The sequence below is a fragment of the Carassius auratus genome, chromosome 7, assembly GCF_003368295.1.
Source record: "Carassius auratus strain Wakin chromosome 7, ASM336829v1, whole genome shotgun sequence".
Taxonomy (NCBI): domain Eukaryota; kingdom Metazoa; phylum Chordata; class Actinopteri; order Cypriniformes; family Cyprinidae; genus Carassius; species Carassius auratus.
Window position 1 is genome coordinate 29,708,277 of NC_039249.1, and position 18,246 is coordinate 29,726,522.

The window sequence follows — 18,246 nt, forward strand, 5'->3', positions numbered from 1 at the left end:
TAATTTCTCATACATTCTGATACCCCCTTAAACACAAAAACAGTGCACATCAATGCCTGCTCCTCCATCTCTGCCTCTCCTCCTGCTCTAATTATCGGTGCCTCTGTAATTGCTGTTATATTCATCATAGCTTTTGGTATTTATAGGGTCTGTTTTGATCATAGTAATAATGTCACTCTGGAATTCCCATGCTTGGGAGGAGAAGAAGAAAGAGAGAAAATGAGAAAAGGAGAAAGCGGGAGGGCAGGGGCTGATGTTTGGTTCCTGGCAGACTCTCTCAGACATCAGTTGCAGTAGGGGCCCAGAGGGCACTGCTCCAGGCTGCTCTGGTGACCCGGGTCCCATGTGGATGGGGCCTGGCGGGGCTGCATTCTCAATGGATCTACGCTCAGCCGAGCCAGGGCTCGCCTGCCGGGGTTGTTCAGGACCAGAGCCGTGCCGAGTCTTGGCGTCCCTGGGCCGGAGGAATTGTGGTCTCATTTTCCTTGCCTTTTTCACTCTTATTCCCTCCCTCCCTCCTCCTCTTTCTTAATTTCTGTTCCTTCATTTTTTTCTGTCTTCATTCAATCCCTGCTGCTTAAATGCTCTGTTAAACAGATGTTTGCTGGTCACAAATCATTGTGTCTAATTAAGTCAAATGTATTTAAGTAGCACATTTCACAATACGCTTTTTTTTATCAAAGCTGCTTTACAGAATGTCAATGTTTATGATATCTAAATATGTTCATGTTGCATTTAGCAGATTAGAGCTGTGCATTGATACAAGCAATCAGTCAGATGAAATATGGTGCATATTGCTATTGATTACCCCATTTTTGTACCCTCAATTTTTAAAGAACGTTCACACAAGCTCTTTTCCATAAAATGTCTCAACGACAGCACAATAACAATGCCTGTCTATAAAAGCACCATAAAAGTAGTTCATATGACTCCTGTGTAAAATACCAAGTCTTCTGAAGTCATACAATACTCTAGCTTTCTGTGAGCAGCAGACCAAATTTGGTATAGGATGTCAATCATATCAAACATTATATTTATGACTGGCATTCTTTTCTTTTCTTTTCTTTTCTTTTCTTTTCTTTTCTTTTCTTTTCTTTTCTTTTCTTTCTTTTCTTTTCTTTTCTTTTCTTTTCGTTTTGCAGAGCAGCAGCTAACACATGTCTTATAATAGGGAGCACAAAATAGAGTGCACGAGGTACCTCTTTTATAATGCTTTTAGTGTTTTTTTTTTTTTTTTTTTTTTGGAGGATGAAAGCTTATGGTCTCTGAGCTATTGTTGTATAAAAAAGACTTGAAATCATACCGAAAAAAAAAAAAGTTGCACAAAAAAGAAAAACAAAAGTAAACAACTTCTGTGCTTAACATTTATGCATTTAGGCTCGACTATTTTGCAGACTTGTTTACTGGATGTTTTTCTCTTGTAAACATCTTGGACAAAGTTTTCGAGATGTCACCTAGTCCAAATCAAGCGCACCTTTTCCTAACAGCCATGACTGAACTCCCCACTCATCTCTGTCCCTCTCTACGTGTCTTTGGCTCTCTTTTTCTCCCTGTCTCTCTCCCCCTTCTGCACAGCTCCCAGTGTTTGGGTATATATTTACCACCCTTGTGTGAGGCCGGGTGAGTGGGCCAGGGGAATGGAAAGGAAAACAATCATGCCCTCTCTCCTGGCCCTTCGGAGCAGGCCTCCTATAAATAACTACGGGTGGCGCGCCAGTCCCACCGCCCATGGCATGGGAATCTGGTCTCCTTCAGCCCAGCCCTGGGCCGCTCGACCACCCTGGGAACCCTTCAGCCAGGCCACTGAGGACGGACAGCAGGCCAGAGCAATGTTGAGGCTGACGGCAGAGGAAGAGAGCTCTTTCTTCTTGACTTTCTTCTAGCCTTCCTTTGAGACTGTAATTGTCTGTCTCTCTGTTGTGTCTCTGAGGAGAGTTGCTGACTGTTTCATCCCTCTATACCTCAGCCTCTACGGTGCATCCTTCTCTTTCAAAGCAGTTTTACACTGCATTTAGTCTGTTTTTGCCTTATAAAGATTGTATGAATATGTGCTTTTAGAAGTGTTAGAAATCCGGTTCGTGGAACTCAGATGAAGCGTTTGTTTTACCCCACCGAAAATTGATTTTGACTTTCAAAGGCTTGCTCTTCACAGCGCTGTCTTCCATGTCAGTGTGAGACAGGTTTAGCTCACATTTTTGGAATTTGAGGTAATAGTTTTAAACTGACAGACTAAACATCACTCTTCTTGACTGTTCCACTTCTGAATAGTAAATACTTCCACAGACACACAGACTCAAACATACTCTTAAATTCTCTTACACACACACACACACACACACACACAGAGGCAGATGGTGAAAATGAATCTGTTAGCCAGTGGTAGTAAAGTTCTGAAGGTTTGTTATGTTATGCACTAAAGCCACGATATACCTACAGGCGGATTTGTCACTGTGTTAGTCACAATCCTCCAATCCCTCTGACACTGCACTACAATGGCAGGGTTGGGCAAAATGTGGAATTGGCTTCCTTTCAGTTCATGAGTTGGAATTTAAATGGGCCACACCCAGCTAGATGCTGATTTGAAATGACTGGAAGTGAAATTTGAATTGTAATGTCAAGAAAAAAAGAAAAAAAAAAGATTTATCAGTTTAACAAATTATTTATCTACTAAAACAACGAAATGGAAGATGTTTTTATTATTATTATTATTATTAAACAATAATACTAATTATTAAACAGTAATTTTTATAATAATAATACTATTTCATGAACATATATATTATTTATAATTTAAATGCTTATCCAAAATATGTACTGGAAATATAAATTAAATCATGAATAATTTATTACTGATTTCTTTAGCTTTTTTTTACTGGCAATTGTGCCTTTCTTTCTTTTTATGCCTTAGTGAAATATGTCAGTCGTTTCAAAATGTGAACTTGATTTATAAATGATATCCCAGATAATATGAAAAGCAAAACTGGGTTATCCGCTTTTTTTCAGCTCTGTTGGCTGTACTTTCTAGTATTAAACAGAGTTTTTGTAACAAATCCACCGCATGTCTGCTTTTTTCTTCCTTTCTGTTAACTACTACCCTCCGTTTTATGTCTTGATAGATTTTCAGTCCTTCCCCTTAGCCCTTAATTTTTTTTTCTACATACCCCCATTTTTCTCTCTTCCTCACGAAAACCCCCTCACTCCCTCTCCTACAAGGCACACTTGTTATTTCTTCGTACAAGGTCCCGTAATTAAGTTTGACATAAGCGAAGGGATTAAATATGTGGTTTGGGAGGGGGAGAAAGGGGCTCTGTTACAATCTCAAGGCCAGCTGTAAAATGGAACCAGATTGCGACACTTGGAGTAGGAAAGTTTGGGAAAGCTGCCGAGACTGAAGCTGTGTGTTCATACAGCATTGGAGTATGAATCCCTCTGCAGCGTAAGAGCAGCCAAAAAACTACTGCTCCCCCTAAAACCCACCCCCTCTGAAAACCTGTCCCAGCTCACATGCTAATAGACCACAAGCCTCCCAATGCCCACATGCCATGCGTCCGCTGCCCCTTGCATGCCATTACATTTTAGAGTAAGCAAGACTTCTGTTGTATACATATGTGGTTCAAAGAACTTTAAAGAGTTTCATAGTATTCCTATAAAACATTACTTTTTCCATAATTTTTTACTGTTGATATTTGATATGAAGTGATATTTGACTTTTTTTTACTGAGTAAGTGTATGAGTGACTTACACAGTCATTATTTAAGAAATTATGTTTTAAAAATCAAATCAAGCACATACTGTAGTCCTTTCATGGTTTGTTCACACAGGATGCATTAAAACAACTAAAAACCAACAACAGATTTGTAAAAGGTGCATATTTACAGTAAGTACATTAAGTACATTCATTCCCATTAGTCTAATTTACTATTTACTATATTACTAAATTACTATACTATTATTGTATTTTTGTTAATATTTTGAATTACATTATTGTTTTTATTTTTATTTCAAATAATTTTAGTATTTTTTGTTGTGTGTTTTTCTTTTATTTATTTATTCATTTACTTATTTAGTTAATGTTTAATTTATTTCAAGGTTTCTTTTTTATTATTATATATATATATACATATGATATATATATTTTTTACAATTTTTTTTTACTTTACGCGCCCTGTTAAAAGCATGGGCACCTAAAAAAAAAAAAAAAAAAAAAAAAATAACAGTGAGATGTAGCGTAACAACCAAAGCCGTTCATGTAGTGCCTTTTTACATATGTTGACCAACAATTAAACAAATAAAGCAGACGGAATGCAAGAACATGTTCTATTTGAACGGCCCCTCAGGCACTTTTTTTTATTTCACAGCTACTTTCTTAATCCTAAACCGCTGTTCTTTTGATCGAATTATTACCACCAAGTCAAGGGACTTCCGCACAAAACCTCTTAGCCTCTTCAAAGAGCATCGCCTGCTTAGGTCAAAAAATTCCTTTTCATATCATGGAAAAAAAAATATGTATAAATGAATAAAAATAACACGTATTCGGAGGATAATTACAGCAGGAATAGCTTAATAAATGCTTCTTTAGTTATAGGACTTTGGCCTCCCACACCAAAACCACTACTGCAGCTCTCTCAAAGAACCCTACATTCCTAAACAAAACACATGCACTCCCAGCCAAAACTCTGACACTCAAGCCGCCAAAACAAACACACTCTTTCCCCTGGCCGCCAAGCGTACATATGATACATGCTCTGTAGCTGTTTCAATTATCACAATTTGAGCAGTGTCTTGAAATGTTGATTCACCCATTGTTTGCCTTGAACTTTGTAATCCAACTCCACTGTCAGACACAAGGATAATTTGCTGTCAGTCCTAATGAGTTCAGTGTTTCTGAGAGCCGGTTCACTAGCTAGCGCTCAATCCTCAACACAGAGCATGGAAATGCGAGCCGTGGTGGTCACGTCGTGAAAGAACACAGCATCTCCATGAGATTTCCCCTTCTCTGTGAACTCTGTGCGGTCTTCGGCGGGAACTGTGCATTCTTAAATAACTCTGGCAAAAACGTTCTAATCTTAATGAGTCTGAACAGCAAATCTCTCATCTGCGGCAAAAAGGGATTAGGAAAGCAGGGAGAAAAACACTGCTGTTCCACTTTGATGAATTGTGTTTAGTAAATCCCTGGGTATGAAGTTCCTCTGACGAACAAAGCGCTGGAGAAGCATGGATGTTTTTAGACAACATAACTTATCAGAGAGAAACAGAACATGCATTTAAGGGGGAATACAAAGGAAAAGCAGATTCGTCACTTCGGCAAATGATAAAAGTGGTTAACTCTTTTTCTCAATCCACTTACTTAGTTTTGGTAAAAAAATAAATAATAATCAGCCCAAAGTAGCTTTGCAAAAATTAAAGGCATTGTGTTTCCCCCGGCCTTATCATCCTCGTGTTTATTTATTTTCGCATGACGCGGAGGGCCTTTGTTAACAGTAAATAAAAAAATGGATAATTTCCTGCCTCTGAGCAGAGATGCTATAAACAGCTGTCATAGTGATTAAGGAGTTAATGAATAAGCATAAGCGGAAACCGTGAAAATGTGCAGTTTTGAAGCAAATTGGAAAGTTATACTTGGGCTAGGCTTTACTTCAAACTTTTTAGGCCTGAGTTTCAGGCTTCACTGTAGGTTCATTTGGTGATTTATATTGTAACATAATAAAATATGATGAATGCAGATTAAATTTGTAACTAGAAATGCAGGATTATTTGTTTGTATCATGCCATTTTTTAATTAGAGCTTAAATCCTAAATGTTAAGTTTCCTTCTTATGTGTGCGTGTGCCTGTGTGATGAATATTTTCACACTTGACTTCTGTTAATGTGGGAATACGGCATGCTCTTCACATCTGGTCACCAGGAGTCTTCTCTTGAGTGACAGATAACATCTGGGAAGTCTGTAGCTATCTCAGGATACACGGGCCCTATCTACTCCTCCCTCTTCTTATTCAGACTCACTCTTTTTCCTCTGTTCCCTTCTCACTTTGTGTTATTCAGTTCTTTCATGAACATATCCATTCGTTATAGATTTTCCATTAACCCCTTCCAATCTGGGAGGATTAAGGCGGATTGATGCATAAACACCGAGCAGCAACCTCGCGCTCTCTCTCGTGAAGCCAATAAGGAAGTGACAAAAACTGCAATTCATCGACTGGCCAGTCCCATAGACTCCCCATGTTAAAATGCCCAACTTTACAGCAGAAAAAAACATGTTTACAGCCTGGTTCAAAAAATTATTTTGGTCTATATTGCTAATTTTGCCCTTTATGACAACTGTGAGGGGGGTGATTTTTTTTTTTTTTAAACTCATCCATTTAAATTATATTAAGACTTAAAGTTCTGGATAATTAAGGGCGTGGCCACTTGAGTGACAATGCCGTCGTGCTAGGTGGCCGTGGCTTCAGCAATCAGCTCCCGCCTTTTTGCCTATTTTCGATTTTCCAGGAGAGTCGCGCGGTGATGCACTGCCAAGATGGCGACAAACCGCTCTACACACTTTGAGCTTCAAAAACGCTATTGAGGAGTCTATGAGTGTTGTCACGGACACTACGTTCATATTTTTTTACAGTCTATGATAAGCACCTTTTTATTATAGATACAGTCATAATGAATCAGGATGTTGTGGGTAGAAACAGGACACAACACATGCAGGATTTTAATTTGTGGTCATGAGCACAATGGCTCAAAACATCTGAGGGACATGCACTAACCAGCAGGCCATGGCTCAGATAATTTATTTCATTTTATTGTGTGTGTGTGTGTGTGTGTGTGTGTTTAAATATTCATTTTTATACTTTTCATATGTTGTTTGATGCCCCATGTTTTCTCTGTTAAATATTACTCTTGCTTTCTCATTGATTTTTCTCCATTTTTCTCCACCTCCATTCCCATCTCTCTCCACCCCTCCTGCTGTTTCTGACAAGTGCTTGCTAATGCTCAAGTAGCACAGTGCCTCTAGGTCACACATGTAGACGTGTATCAGAACTAAAGACACGTAGTGTTCCCATTTGAATTGACAATTCCCTGACAGAACCTCTATGATCATCCAATGGGCTGAGCGGTTCTCTGACATCCATCTTGAGAAAGCGCTGTATGGGCCTTAACATGGACAAAGATGGAAAGTGAGCTGTTGTGTTATAATACGTGGCGTTAGAATAGACTTGCATGTAGACGCTTCTTATTTAAGAGGTTTTAAATCAAGGGTCTGTCAGCTACATACACTCCCATGTCATTTTCTGTGAACCGAAGTATCGTGTGTTGAAGTGGGTGGAAGTCTGTACTGTATATTTTAGCATTTTCATGTATGTACAGTGGGGTCTTAAAGCCTGAGACCACACAGAATATATGGTATGTGTTTAGGTACGTATGCATTTATTTAAGACCACAAGCTTCATGAGAATTCATGCACAAGTAAGATTCTGCGAAGTGAGATTTTTGACACTGATCATCTGAATTCCTTCCTTTTTTCCACTGAAGCAAAACCAGATTATGCTAGATAATCTGATCATCAGGTTATATATAATCTTGTGGATTTCCATGCAGTTTGAGTGTCATTAAAGTAAAACGCAGACAAACCAAATACTACTTTTTCCCAAGTTGTTATGATGATGTAAGATTTAATTTGCAATATTATTAGGATATAACAAAAATTTTCATTCATAAAAATGTATGCAAAATTTTTTAATGTAAAATTCACCACCCCTCAGTTGTGTGCAGTTGTGGAAAGAAGCAGTTTGCATGTGTTTGGAGTCAGACAGAATGTAGTGTATGTTTTGCATGTGTATTTATTCCTGTTTAGAGTATTTGCGCGAGACGGAACGTGTGCGTTCGTGTTTTTCTGTTTGTCTGGAAAGCACACGAGAGAGAAAAGTGAGACGCGGAGAGCAAGAATATTTTATTGAGGAATGGCGCGCCTGTACCGGTCCAGCCGTCTGATGTACAAAGAGCCCAGAGGAAAGAGGTTCACAGCTGTTTGTAGACTCTACGAACAGGAAAGGTCAACGTCGTAATGCGGCACATTTCTGTAACACGTTTTCATTTCGCCCCTTTCCAGCAGAAAAAAACGCCACTTCGGCTCCCTTCAGTAGCACTGGTGCATTTAAATTACTGTTCTTGCCTGGAGAAGAATGGTTCAAGCATAACCCCATTGTATTCTTTGATAAACTCTGTAAAATGCACAGTATAAGCTGGGGGAAGCAGCATGGTTTAAGGGCACAATTGCCGTGTAAATTTACCATGGAAAGTTCCACCACCCTTCCTCTGCCGAAAAGTGAGCGAGAGGAAGAGAAGGATGGAGGGAGAAGGGTCTGACTGTTATCTGTAGATGCAGAGCAGAGCAGGGAAGATTGTCTTTGTGTTTGTCATCTCGCTATGGGGGCTCAGCTGTAAAGGAACAATAGTGCTCTAATCCCAGCTCTGATGCCAGATTAATATTCAAGCCCACCAAAATATTAATTCCAGCCAAGAGCAGCGCATGCAAAATAATGTCAAAACACTCAAACAAATAAAGACAACAACGAATCACGAACACACAAAGAAAGCTCTCCAGCTTGCTGCAGCACTGTCCGCAAACACACACACACACACACACACACACACACACATCTCATTGCATAGGATTTGCCGTTAATCTTCATAATAATTTCATTTCTAAAGAAGACTATTTGAGGTGTGCTATGTTGTTTTTCGCAGATTGTCTTCACTTAGCCAGAGGTTTTATTCCAGGATTTGAATATTTACAATTTGACATAATGGAGGTTGTAAAAATAAACCCTGCTTTCCCTGTAATCCACACGGTTCGAAATTGCCTCCCAACTTCAAAGACCGTCCTGGAGTCGCTGGCCGTTAATATGATTTGATGTGAAACTGCTGCAGCCACAGGAAATGTCCGTTATCAAATTGTTTGTCAGTGTTTTTCCTACTGATATCAGTGGCAGTGTGGATTTTAATGACAATTTCATTCACTTCTGTACAATAATTTTCATTTGTGACTTGACCGAAAAGAGAAAGGTAAGAAAGAGATGGTTCTTTACAGAATCTTTGACTGAATGATTCTTTGTGGAACCAAAAATGGTTCTTCGATGGCATCGCTTGAAGAACCTTTTAAATCACCTTCATTTTTAAGACTGTGTGGGTTAACTTGGAATATATTGATATTACTTGCTAATATTATAGTATATAATATTATAATTAAAGTCTTGTTTCCTTAAATGTCCTTTTTAGGTTTTTAGGACATATTTAGTTTAGTTTTAGAATTTTTGTCTAGTTGCAGTCAATCAAAACTTTTGCATAATGGTAAAACTTATAATAACAATCATGTTTCTCACAATTATATCACGAATACTGATTATATTTGTTGTCTTTTGAGAAATAATAATAATAATAAGCATGCACATGGTACATTTGACCTTATCCAGTTTGCTGATTTATTGTTATAATATATAATTAATTAAATATACACACTCTGTATATTATGAAAACTGATTATTCCAAATAATGAATTCCAGTAATTCCAAATTATATTCATGTATTTCTATTAAAACAACAACAACAAAAAAAAAAAATGTACAAATGGTTGCCAGGTTATGAAGCTAAAGTAAAACCCAGGGCAGAAAATGTCTCATTTTAAGAGAAAAGTACTGATAGAGGGATCTCGACATCTGGCAACCCCAAGCATTAAAACTTGTTGAGGTTTATATTCAAAAGAGTGATATTTTTTTCAAGAGTGAGATTATTTGGTGCAGTTTGCGTGAGAAGTTTTTGAGGATGTGTATGAAGCGACCCCATGATCGGCGTTGAGGTGGCAGATCCAGGGCAGCGAGGTGATTTTTATGGAGTGAGATGTGTCAGAGGGGTCCTGAAGGTTTCCTATAGCGCCTGACATGTTGAGACGGACACAGGCCGAGAGAAGGTGAGAGGTGAAGAGCTTTAGTCACCGTCATGGCTTGATGAACAATGATGAATGGGAATGGGCCAGTGTTGCAGAGCTGAGTGATGGAGGAGAACTGGCCATGGGACGGCGCTCAGCGTGGGTTGTGTGGATTGCATGGCTCGAGGTGTTAATGAAGTGTTTGAGGTCCTCTCCGGCTTTAATTTAGGTGTGATCCTTTGTCAGTTAAAGCTCGGTCAGCACACACACACACATGCAGCATCTCTCAGTCACTAATCCAACAGCAGGGGACGGGTTGTGCTCTGGCCGACAGTGAGATCTTCTGCACAATGATAAGGTCTAATGTGATCTGGGCTAGTTAGATTAATCTCTCACACATGGCACTAAATATGAAGGGTCAGCTTATTTTAATCCTCAAATCTCCACCACACAGACACACGGACCACTGTCTCTCAAACTTCACCAATAATCTCACTCTTAATTCCTTATCTTAAGCCTTTATCAACACAACCAAGGAGTGTTTTCAAATGTGTTTTTGATGGGCTCAATGGTGCACCAAAAAGGTTTTTTATTTTATTTTATTTTTTCAAAAAAATAGAGGGAAAAATATATACTCCAATATACTATCCAACATCGATCATTAAAATTATAATCTAATGTTAAGAAAATTTTGGTTGCACTTTATTTTACAGTACGTGTAGTTATAGTGCACTTGCAGTGTATTTCTTATATCTTATATCTAAGAAAGTTCTGGTAATACAAGGTAACTACATGGGGTAGGGTTAGGTTTAGGGGTAGGTTCAGGGTTAGTACGTAATTATTACATAGTTATTGTAATTACTATAATAAGTACATAGTATGTACATTAGGAATAGGACATTAAAATAAAGTGCTACCAAAATTTTTATTGTTTTGTTTATGATTTTTGAGGCGGTCATATAACCTGTCCACATTAGCAACTTGATTTAGTTTCTATCAAGGTACAAATGAACAGTACTAAAACAGTTTCTTGTATGGAAATAAAATACATTTGTATTTAAATATTACTCATATTTAATGTAGTCTGAGGTTCTTTTGCATTTTATTGCTTTGTTGTTTTTTGAAGATGTCACCATACCTAGTTATGTTAGAATCTGCCTAATTTTTGTCTAGTTGCTCTAAAAGTCACAAATAAACAAAAATTGCTTATAGTACAAGTATAAACATAACTGTCATTAAAATGTTTTTATAATATAAAGTGAAAGTAAAGTCAGTATTTTCCAAGTGTCATTCATTTGAGTTTTTTTTTTTTTTTTTTTTTTTTTTTTTTCTTGTTTGGATTGTTTTCTTTTGTTTTGTTAATATTTGTTTTTATGATTTCACAATCCTAATCTTTTATTAGATTTCAAATGAATTAGAATTTTAGTAGAATTTGAACGTACTAGCTTTAACACTGACAATGTTTAGTCTCTTTAAGTCTCAAATTTTCTAATATATTGCTTGTATTTTGCAGTGCAGCACAGTTTTGTGGTCCAACCTGCACGTATTTCGAGGACACCAATGGAAATAATATTAGGATGTAAGGATGTAACTAAACATGCAAAGTTAAAGTCTAAAAATATATCGGTAGCACTTTATTTTACATTCCTGTTCCTCATGTGCACACTATGTACTTATTCTAGTAATTACATAACATAATTAATAACTATGTACTAACCCTGAACCTACCCCTAAACCTAACCCTACCCCATGTAGTTACCTTGTGTTACCAGAACTTTCTTAGATAAATACACTGTAAGTTCACTATAAGTACATGTAAGTACGCGTACTGTAAAATAAAGTGCAACCAATATATCTTTAAAAATGCTAATGAATATCCACTTTTTAAAATATCTGTGGAGAGTAGAGACCAGATATCAGTCATCAGTCAGGTTTTTATTTATTTATTTATTTTTGTATGCTGTTATATATTTTCACATCTGTCTGTACAGACGTTATCCATGATCCATGTAGTCTACAGTATGCAGTAATGTTTTTTACAGCTTTCTCTCAAGAACCCTCAAATAAACCATCACGTGGGTCTGACGGGATCGCCTTGTTCATATCTCTTTAAACTTCTTGATATGCAGCCACTGACATGTGACATGTCCTTTAAAGGGAAAATCATGAGGGATGTGTCCAAGCCTAATTGTCCCATTTTCCTTCTGGAGCTCATTTCAGGGCTGTTTTGCTCTTTGTTGCTCCGATTGATTTGTTCCATGACCGATTTAAATTCACACACGACAAAGATAAGAGCCCAGATTTTGAGGGAAGTCAAGACAAATCAAGTTCAAAACTTCATTTTGTTACAGTGTCTGAGATCCTCTTGGAACCACGTAGACCATTGGGATTATTTTCTAAAACTGGGGTTATTGTTTTTTTTAAAAAAAAGACTTAATTTGTTATTTTGAAAACTTGTTTTCCTGTCTGAAAGTGTGTCATGTGTAGACAGATGCAAGAATATTTATTCAGATGCTGAGATTGTATTAGGATGTTATTGTTTACTTCGTTACTTCGTAACTCCCCCACAAACACACACTTTTCCAATGGTACTGTTTTCTGCCAAAATCCATCCAACACGCATCAATTTGAACAAAGATCGCCCTATTCTGTAGCCTTAATTAGAAGAAAATTGTAAACAGACGCACGCCTTTCTTAAGGGATTATCCATACTTTATGACAGAGCGTTTGAAGTCAGGAAGCTTTCTGAATCAGCATTGCTCAAGTGGGTCTCTTATAGGACCTTGTTGTCTTCAATTATTTCCCCGTTATATATGTGTCTGTATGAAGCCAGGGTATCATCTATTATTTAGAGATGCAATCGTTTCTGTTTATCAGGTCTTTTTTTTTTAAAAAAAGGGGGGGGCATCACTTTTTTGATTAAACGGAACAAAGCCTAATAAAGCAAGAAGAGTTGAAATGGCTGCTCGTCTCTCTTGCTCCGCGGATTCCCAACCTTTATTGTCATTTAATGTGAGTGACACCGAGCGAGAAAGAGATCTGAAGAGCAGCTGGCACTGTGCTACGCTAACACACAGGGAAACAGGTTTTACGCAAGTTCTCTTACACAAATACACACGCATTTGTACTGAAACTTTCTCTGAAGCGCTCTCTTGCACATTATTGAACCCGGGTCCACACAGAAGCTGACAGCTACTTAATCAGGCAAACAGTTCAGGCTTATGAGAGTATCTAACACTGATTTGTTCAGGTGCTGATTACTGCTGTGTTCCTTTAACTCAGCTGGATTCAGAGGGACGTAGTTTCTGGGAACTTAATAGGACATTGGATGTCTGTGTTAATAAGTTTGATATCTGACATATGGCTGTACTTACAGTGATATTTAATATATATTCAAACAACAACAAAAAAAATCTGGAATATCTGGCATTATTTACTAAACCCATTATGACTTACTATGGAACATAAAAGGAGACATTTTGAATATTGTACGAGTCACTCTTTTCCATGCAATTGAGGTGAATGAGAAGTACATGCTAAATGTGTGTTTTGTTAATATTGAAATAATTAATCTGTTTTCTGTAGGACTTTCACCAAGAGTCTTTTCCTTATTCTGAAGAATGCATTGAACTGTGTTGTGTTTTAGGGTTAAAGAGAAATGTCCATAAACTGGCGATTTTCAAAAAAATTTCCACAGCAGAAAATAATAATTTCAATTAGTTTCCTCAACAACTACCATTTCTTATTAAAGGAACCAGGATTCCCATGGTCTTGTAAAGCCTGGATATATAAGGTAAAATCTAGAAAACTACAAAATCATAAAAAAGTAATGGAAATTTCTTTAATTAGTATATATGTTTCTAGTTATATCAAGCTTTAATTAAAATATATTATCCAGTAGAAATAGCTGACAAAATTGCCAGTTTTGTGAGTTTAAACTTATTTTAAAGTCCATCATTTTTTATTCCAACATTTTGCTAATGTGACCAAATGATTTACAAGCCAGTACTTTTTTTTTAAAGTTGAGCCATTTTCATAGCAGAAAGAACAGAAATGTGCTGATCCTTTCTTGTTCTGTTTTTTTTTTTTCCCCTCTAATCTCAGTCACAGACACATCCACTGGTATTTAACTGTCCTTTGGAGACTCTGCTATTGGTGATTAGCGTGGCCTTGACATAAACGACTGGATCAATACGTGACGTAAGCAGTCGGCCAAGGTCACTACCCTCGCTGTATGATGACCTGGCTGGGTTCGGTCAACTCCTGGCTGATAAATTCAGGGTGAATGACCTTTGCTGACCTAGGCATTGCTTGTCAGACTGACCAGGGAGACTTGGGCTGTGGTGGCTAGTCATTGGGCTGATTCTGTAATGAAGTGTTCAGTATTGCCTTGCTGTCAGTCAGTAATTAAAAGAAGAGATATGAAGCATTAGATAGGTGTTGAATGGACAGGCGGGCCATTGGCTACAGAATGGCAATGAACAGGCAGCGGAGCAGTAAAGTGACATGTAAACTACTCTGATATGGACTGCTAATGGCTGCCTGGAAGATAGATTAGATGGGCTGCCTGGGAGTGCTGTACACAACATGAACAGATCTTTAATCTGTGTGATGTGTAAAACAATAACCAAATAATTTAGCACTATACTTAAAATGGTTGAATACTTAAAATAATTTACACTTAAATTTAAAATTAAATTTTTTATTTATATCAAGTAGCAATTTTTATTAGAAATGTATTGCATTAATAAAATACTATATAGTATACAGTACATAAAATAAATTGTAATACATGTGTTGTCCTGTTAAATGGCTGTAGTTTATCATTCGATGGAAGTGTTTTTGTTGGTCTTGTATTGCTTGTGTTATACATGTATAAGGACTATGTATATGTGTATTTTTTATTCATTGCAGTTTATTCAGGTTAGATCTGGTCATGTGGTACGCACCCAGTTTTCGAGCTTGCCCAGTGCAGGTGAGGGAATCCCAGCTTCGCAGTCATCCATGCAGCCAGATGCCACCACCTGAGACCTTGCACATTCCTCCGTCCACTAACTATTTAGTTGTCAGTGATTTGGTTAAGTGGAATTGACTTTTATCTTCACTGTGCTGTGGGGCTGCCACTGGCGATACACATTCCCCCATCCCTCAGCCGCCTGTCTGCTCTCAGCCCCTGTGTCACATCTAGCACATTGCTATTGGCAGCTGAGGAGTGGCTGATCAATAGCCCAGGTCAGGGATGGCCCGCGGCCCTGCTGCGCTGCAGGCTGGGGTATTGATCCAGATCCACTCCATCCCACTGCTCTGTCCAGCATAAGGCCACAGTCTGCCCAGTGGAGAAGGTGCGATTGGGGAGGAATGGCCTGAGAGAGATTTTGAATGCAAAGCATCAATTCCACTGAACTGCACTAGAAACATTTAGTGTTGTCCAACCAGGATAGAAGGTTGTAATAGTTTATCTTACTGCAGCAGGACCTTTATCATCATGTTGCAATATTGATTCATTGTATATTTAAAGGTGTAGAGTTTAATTTCAGTATAATTTAGTAGTGTGACCTAAAGGAGTTTCAAATCTGAATGTTTTCAGACAGGTTTCCCCATATATCACTGACCAGACTAAGAGATAGTCATGGTATTTACATCACTTCCTTCCTGCTCATAGCAGCAGACCTTGTCTTGAACATAGAGGAAGCTTTTATAATTATATATTTTTAAGGAATTTAATGATGTAATATAACTTATGGAATAAAGAAGGGCAAAATCCGCCATCTAGAATTAGAATTTATTTGATATAAATGTAATCAATATGTATAAATGTAAATATATATATACATTTTAATATGAATAAATATATATTTTTATTTTAAAACATGCACTCTTTACCTCTTAATACCTAATATGTTGAAAAAGTCTCCATTAATTTGTCTTCTTGCTAACATTTAGTCATGAATTTCATGAATCATTTAGATAATAACCTATATTTTCAATTCAAAATGGCAAAACGTTGAGTAGTTTGCATCACTGCATATTACCGTTGGTTGTTTAACATTTCTATTATAATAAAACAGTTCAGATATTAAATGAAAATAAATAGCTACTCCCTTCTTACCTCATTACCAAACTGAAGGGAACTGTAAAGCCAGCCTTCTTTCATTTATCTGGCCATCTCAATTTTTATAGTTATAGACCTCCTTCTCTTACGACAAGAACCGAGGCAGAGCAGCCTAAAACTTTTCATCATCCAAACAACAAACAGAGTAGTATTAATAGTATCAAATACTGGGGGACAATTTAGCCATTTCTAATTATTGGCGAGCACTGGTCCCTGTCATTGTCTTTGCTGTCATGGTCGTGGTGCAGAGACGGACCCGGCGAGCGTAGACATAAATCGGCATCAAAAAAGTTCAGACCTCCACACTCCATCCATTCATCCTCCATCTCCGAACCCCTGCCGCTCCTCCTCCTCCATCCCCTCTCCAGCTTTCCTGACTCGACTGCTTGTTTTTGTTGCAGTTTTAAGTGCCTCTCCCTGGAGCTCCTCATCAACAACTTAATAAGAGCTCTTGGGAACAATTAAACAGCATCTTTAACCCTGCTCTATCCACAGAGGTAAAAATAATCATAAAAATGTTGCCAAATAGAAGAGACTCCAGGGGGACCGTTCAGAAATCACAGTCTGTCTCCTTCTCTGTCCTTTATTCCCTCAACTGAAGCCCAAGCAGCACAGGCGAGAACTGTCAGAGCTGTAGCCTATGATAGTCACATTTACACTGCTTTCTATCCCAGCCCCATGTGGCATTCCCTTTTGCTTTTCCCTCCTCCTTTTTTCTCCTTCAATGTTGGAACTGACATGTGAATAAATATGTACTGTCTAAGTGGCTTTGTTGTTGTGTATGAGAGATCTTCCGCAGAGTGCACAATTATGCATGTTATTACAGGAATATGTCTTGTTCTGGTTATGGGGAAAATTAAGTTTCTCCGGAAATTTCTGTTTTTTTCTTCTTCTTCTTCTCTTTTCATGGAGAGAAAGAGCCCCTAATGCCACAAGAGGACAAATTACTCGAAGAAATGCATTTATTACTTAATGTAATCTGGAAAATCATAAGGTTTTGTCCTGCAGCAGTAATAAAAATAATTATATATTAATTTTCCGTTCTCTAAAACAGCTTATTACAGAATTCAAAAGACTTGATGGAAGCCATATTGTTCTGTGTCCTCCCCTCCTGAAAGAGATTTAGCCGGCTCTTTCTCAGGGGGAACGAGCACGCAAAGTGAAAAATCTGCACTCACTTATCGACCATAACTAACAACGGCCTCACGTCCTCTCAGCCCTGCTTTATAAAAGTGTGTGTTTATAAGTTTTTGTGAGAATCTATTAAATCTGTTTCTTGTTTCATCCTTTGTTCAGTTGCATGAAAGAACTTTTGCTGTAAATGTTAATAGCATGTTTTTTTTTCTTATCCCTAGGTGGCGCTATCATTCCGAAAGGCTTTTCCACCGACTGTGGATGCTTCAAACCAAATCACATAACCGGGTCTCGTAGCTTTGAAAAATCTTGGAAATACCTGGAATTATAGGACTACATCATCCCAAGCCCTTGCCAAGGGACTTACTAATAGTGCCCAGGCACTGGATCTGAGAGCTTACATTCCTCTTTACTTTTGAATTCACCAACAGACAAAAAAAAAAAAACTGATAGTTTTAGCATTAGCGATAGATTGCGGCCATCTGCCTGCCATTGCACCAAACCTGCTGTGACCGCAAGGGTTGTGACCTTTCTGGCGCCCACTTCAAACAGACACTTGAAAAGAAGGACGCGGTCAGAGAGGGCTTCCGAGCGGTGGCAACTGAAACCAAAAACCCCATCAGGTAAGGCTGTGAAGTCACTTCTTTTCCTGCTGGCAACACCCCCAAAGCTCCTCAGGGGCTTTTGAAGCCCAGATGGACTCCCTGTGTCCATGCCCACATAGGCGGCTCCCCCTCCATGCTGGGCCTACAGGAGAGCCCACTGTAGATAAAGGCTTCCCGGGTTTGAAGACTCAATCATCTGTCTGCTGCTGTAGGATTAGAGGGAATGTGTGCTGATTGAATTTGTTTGGCTCAAAGATGCTTAGGTGCAGGGAAATCCTGGAAAGCTATTGAGAAGGAGATAGATAGATTGATTGATTGATTGACAGGAAAGAAAGAGTGCACAGATGTGTAGATGCATGATATCATTGCATATTTTCATCTCCATAATGAAAGTTAGCCTGTGCAGCAGGAATATTATGGGTTCAATACAAGTTGGACTGACACAAAAAACGAAAAAAAAAAAAAAAAAAATCATTTAGACTC

General features: G+C 38.1%; 1 protein-coding gene across 1 annotated transcript in view; it reads left to right on the forward strand.

Moving 5' to 3' along the window:
- LOC113106448 (zinc finger homeobox protein 3) overlaps positions 1–18,246 on the forward strand; it is a 221,569-nt gene that overhangs the window by 51,154 nt on the left and 152,169 nt on the right. Inside the window, exon 4 of the mRNA XM_026268377.1 lies at positions 17,380–17,781. The gene's annotated coding sequence lies outside the window, so the exon portion shown is untranslated. The remainder of the gene's footprint in view (positions 1–17,379; positions 17,782–18,246) is intronic.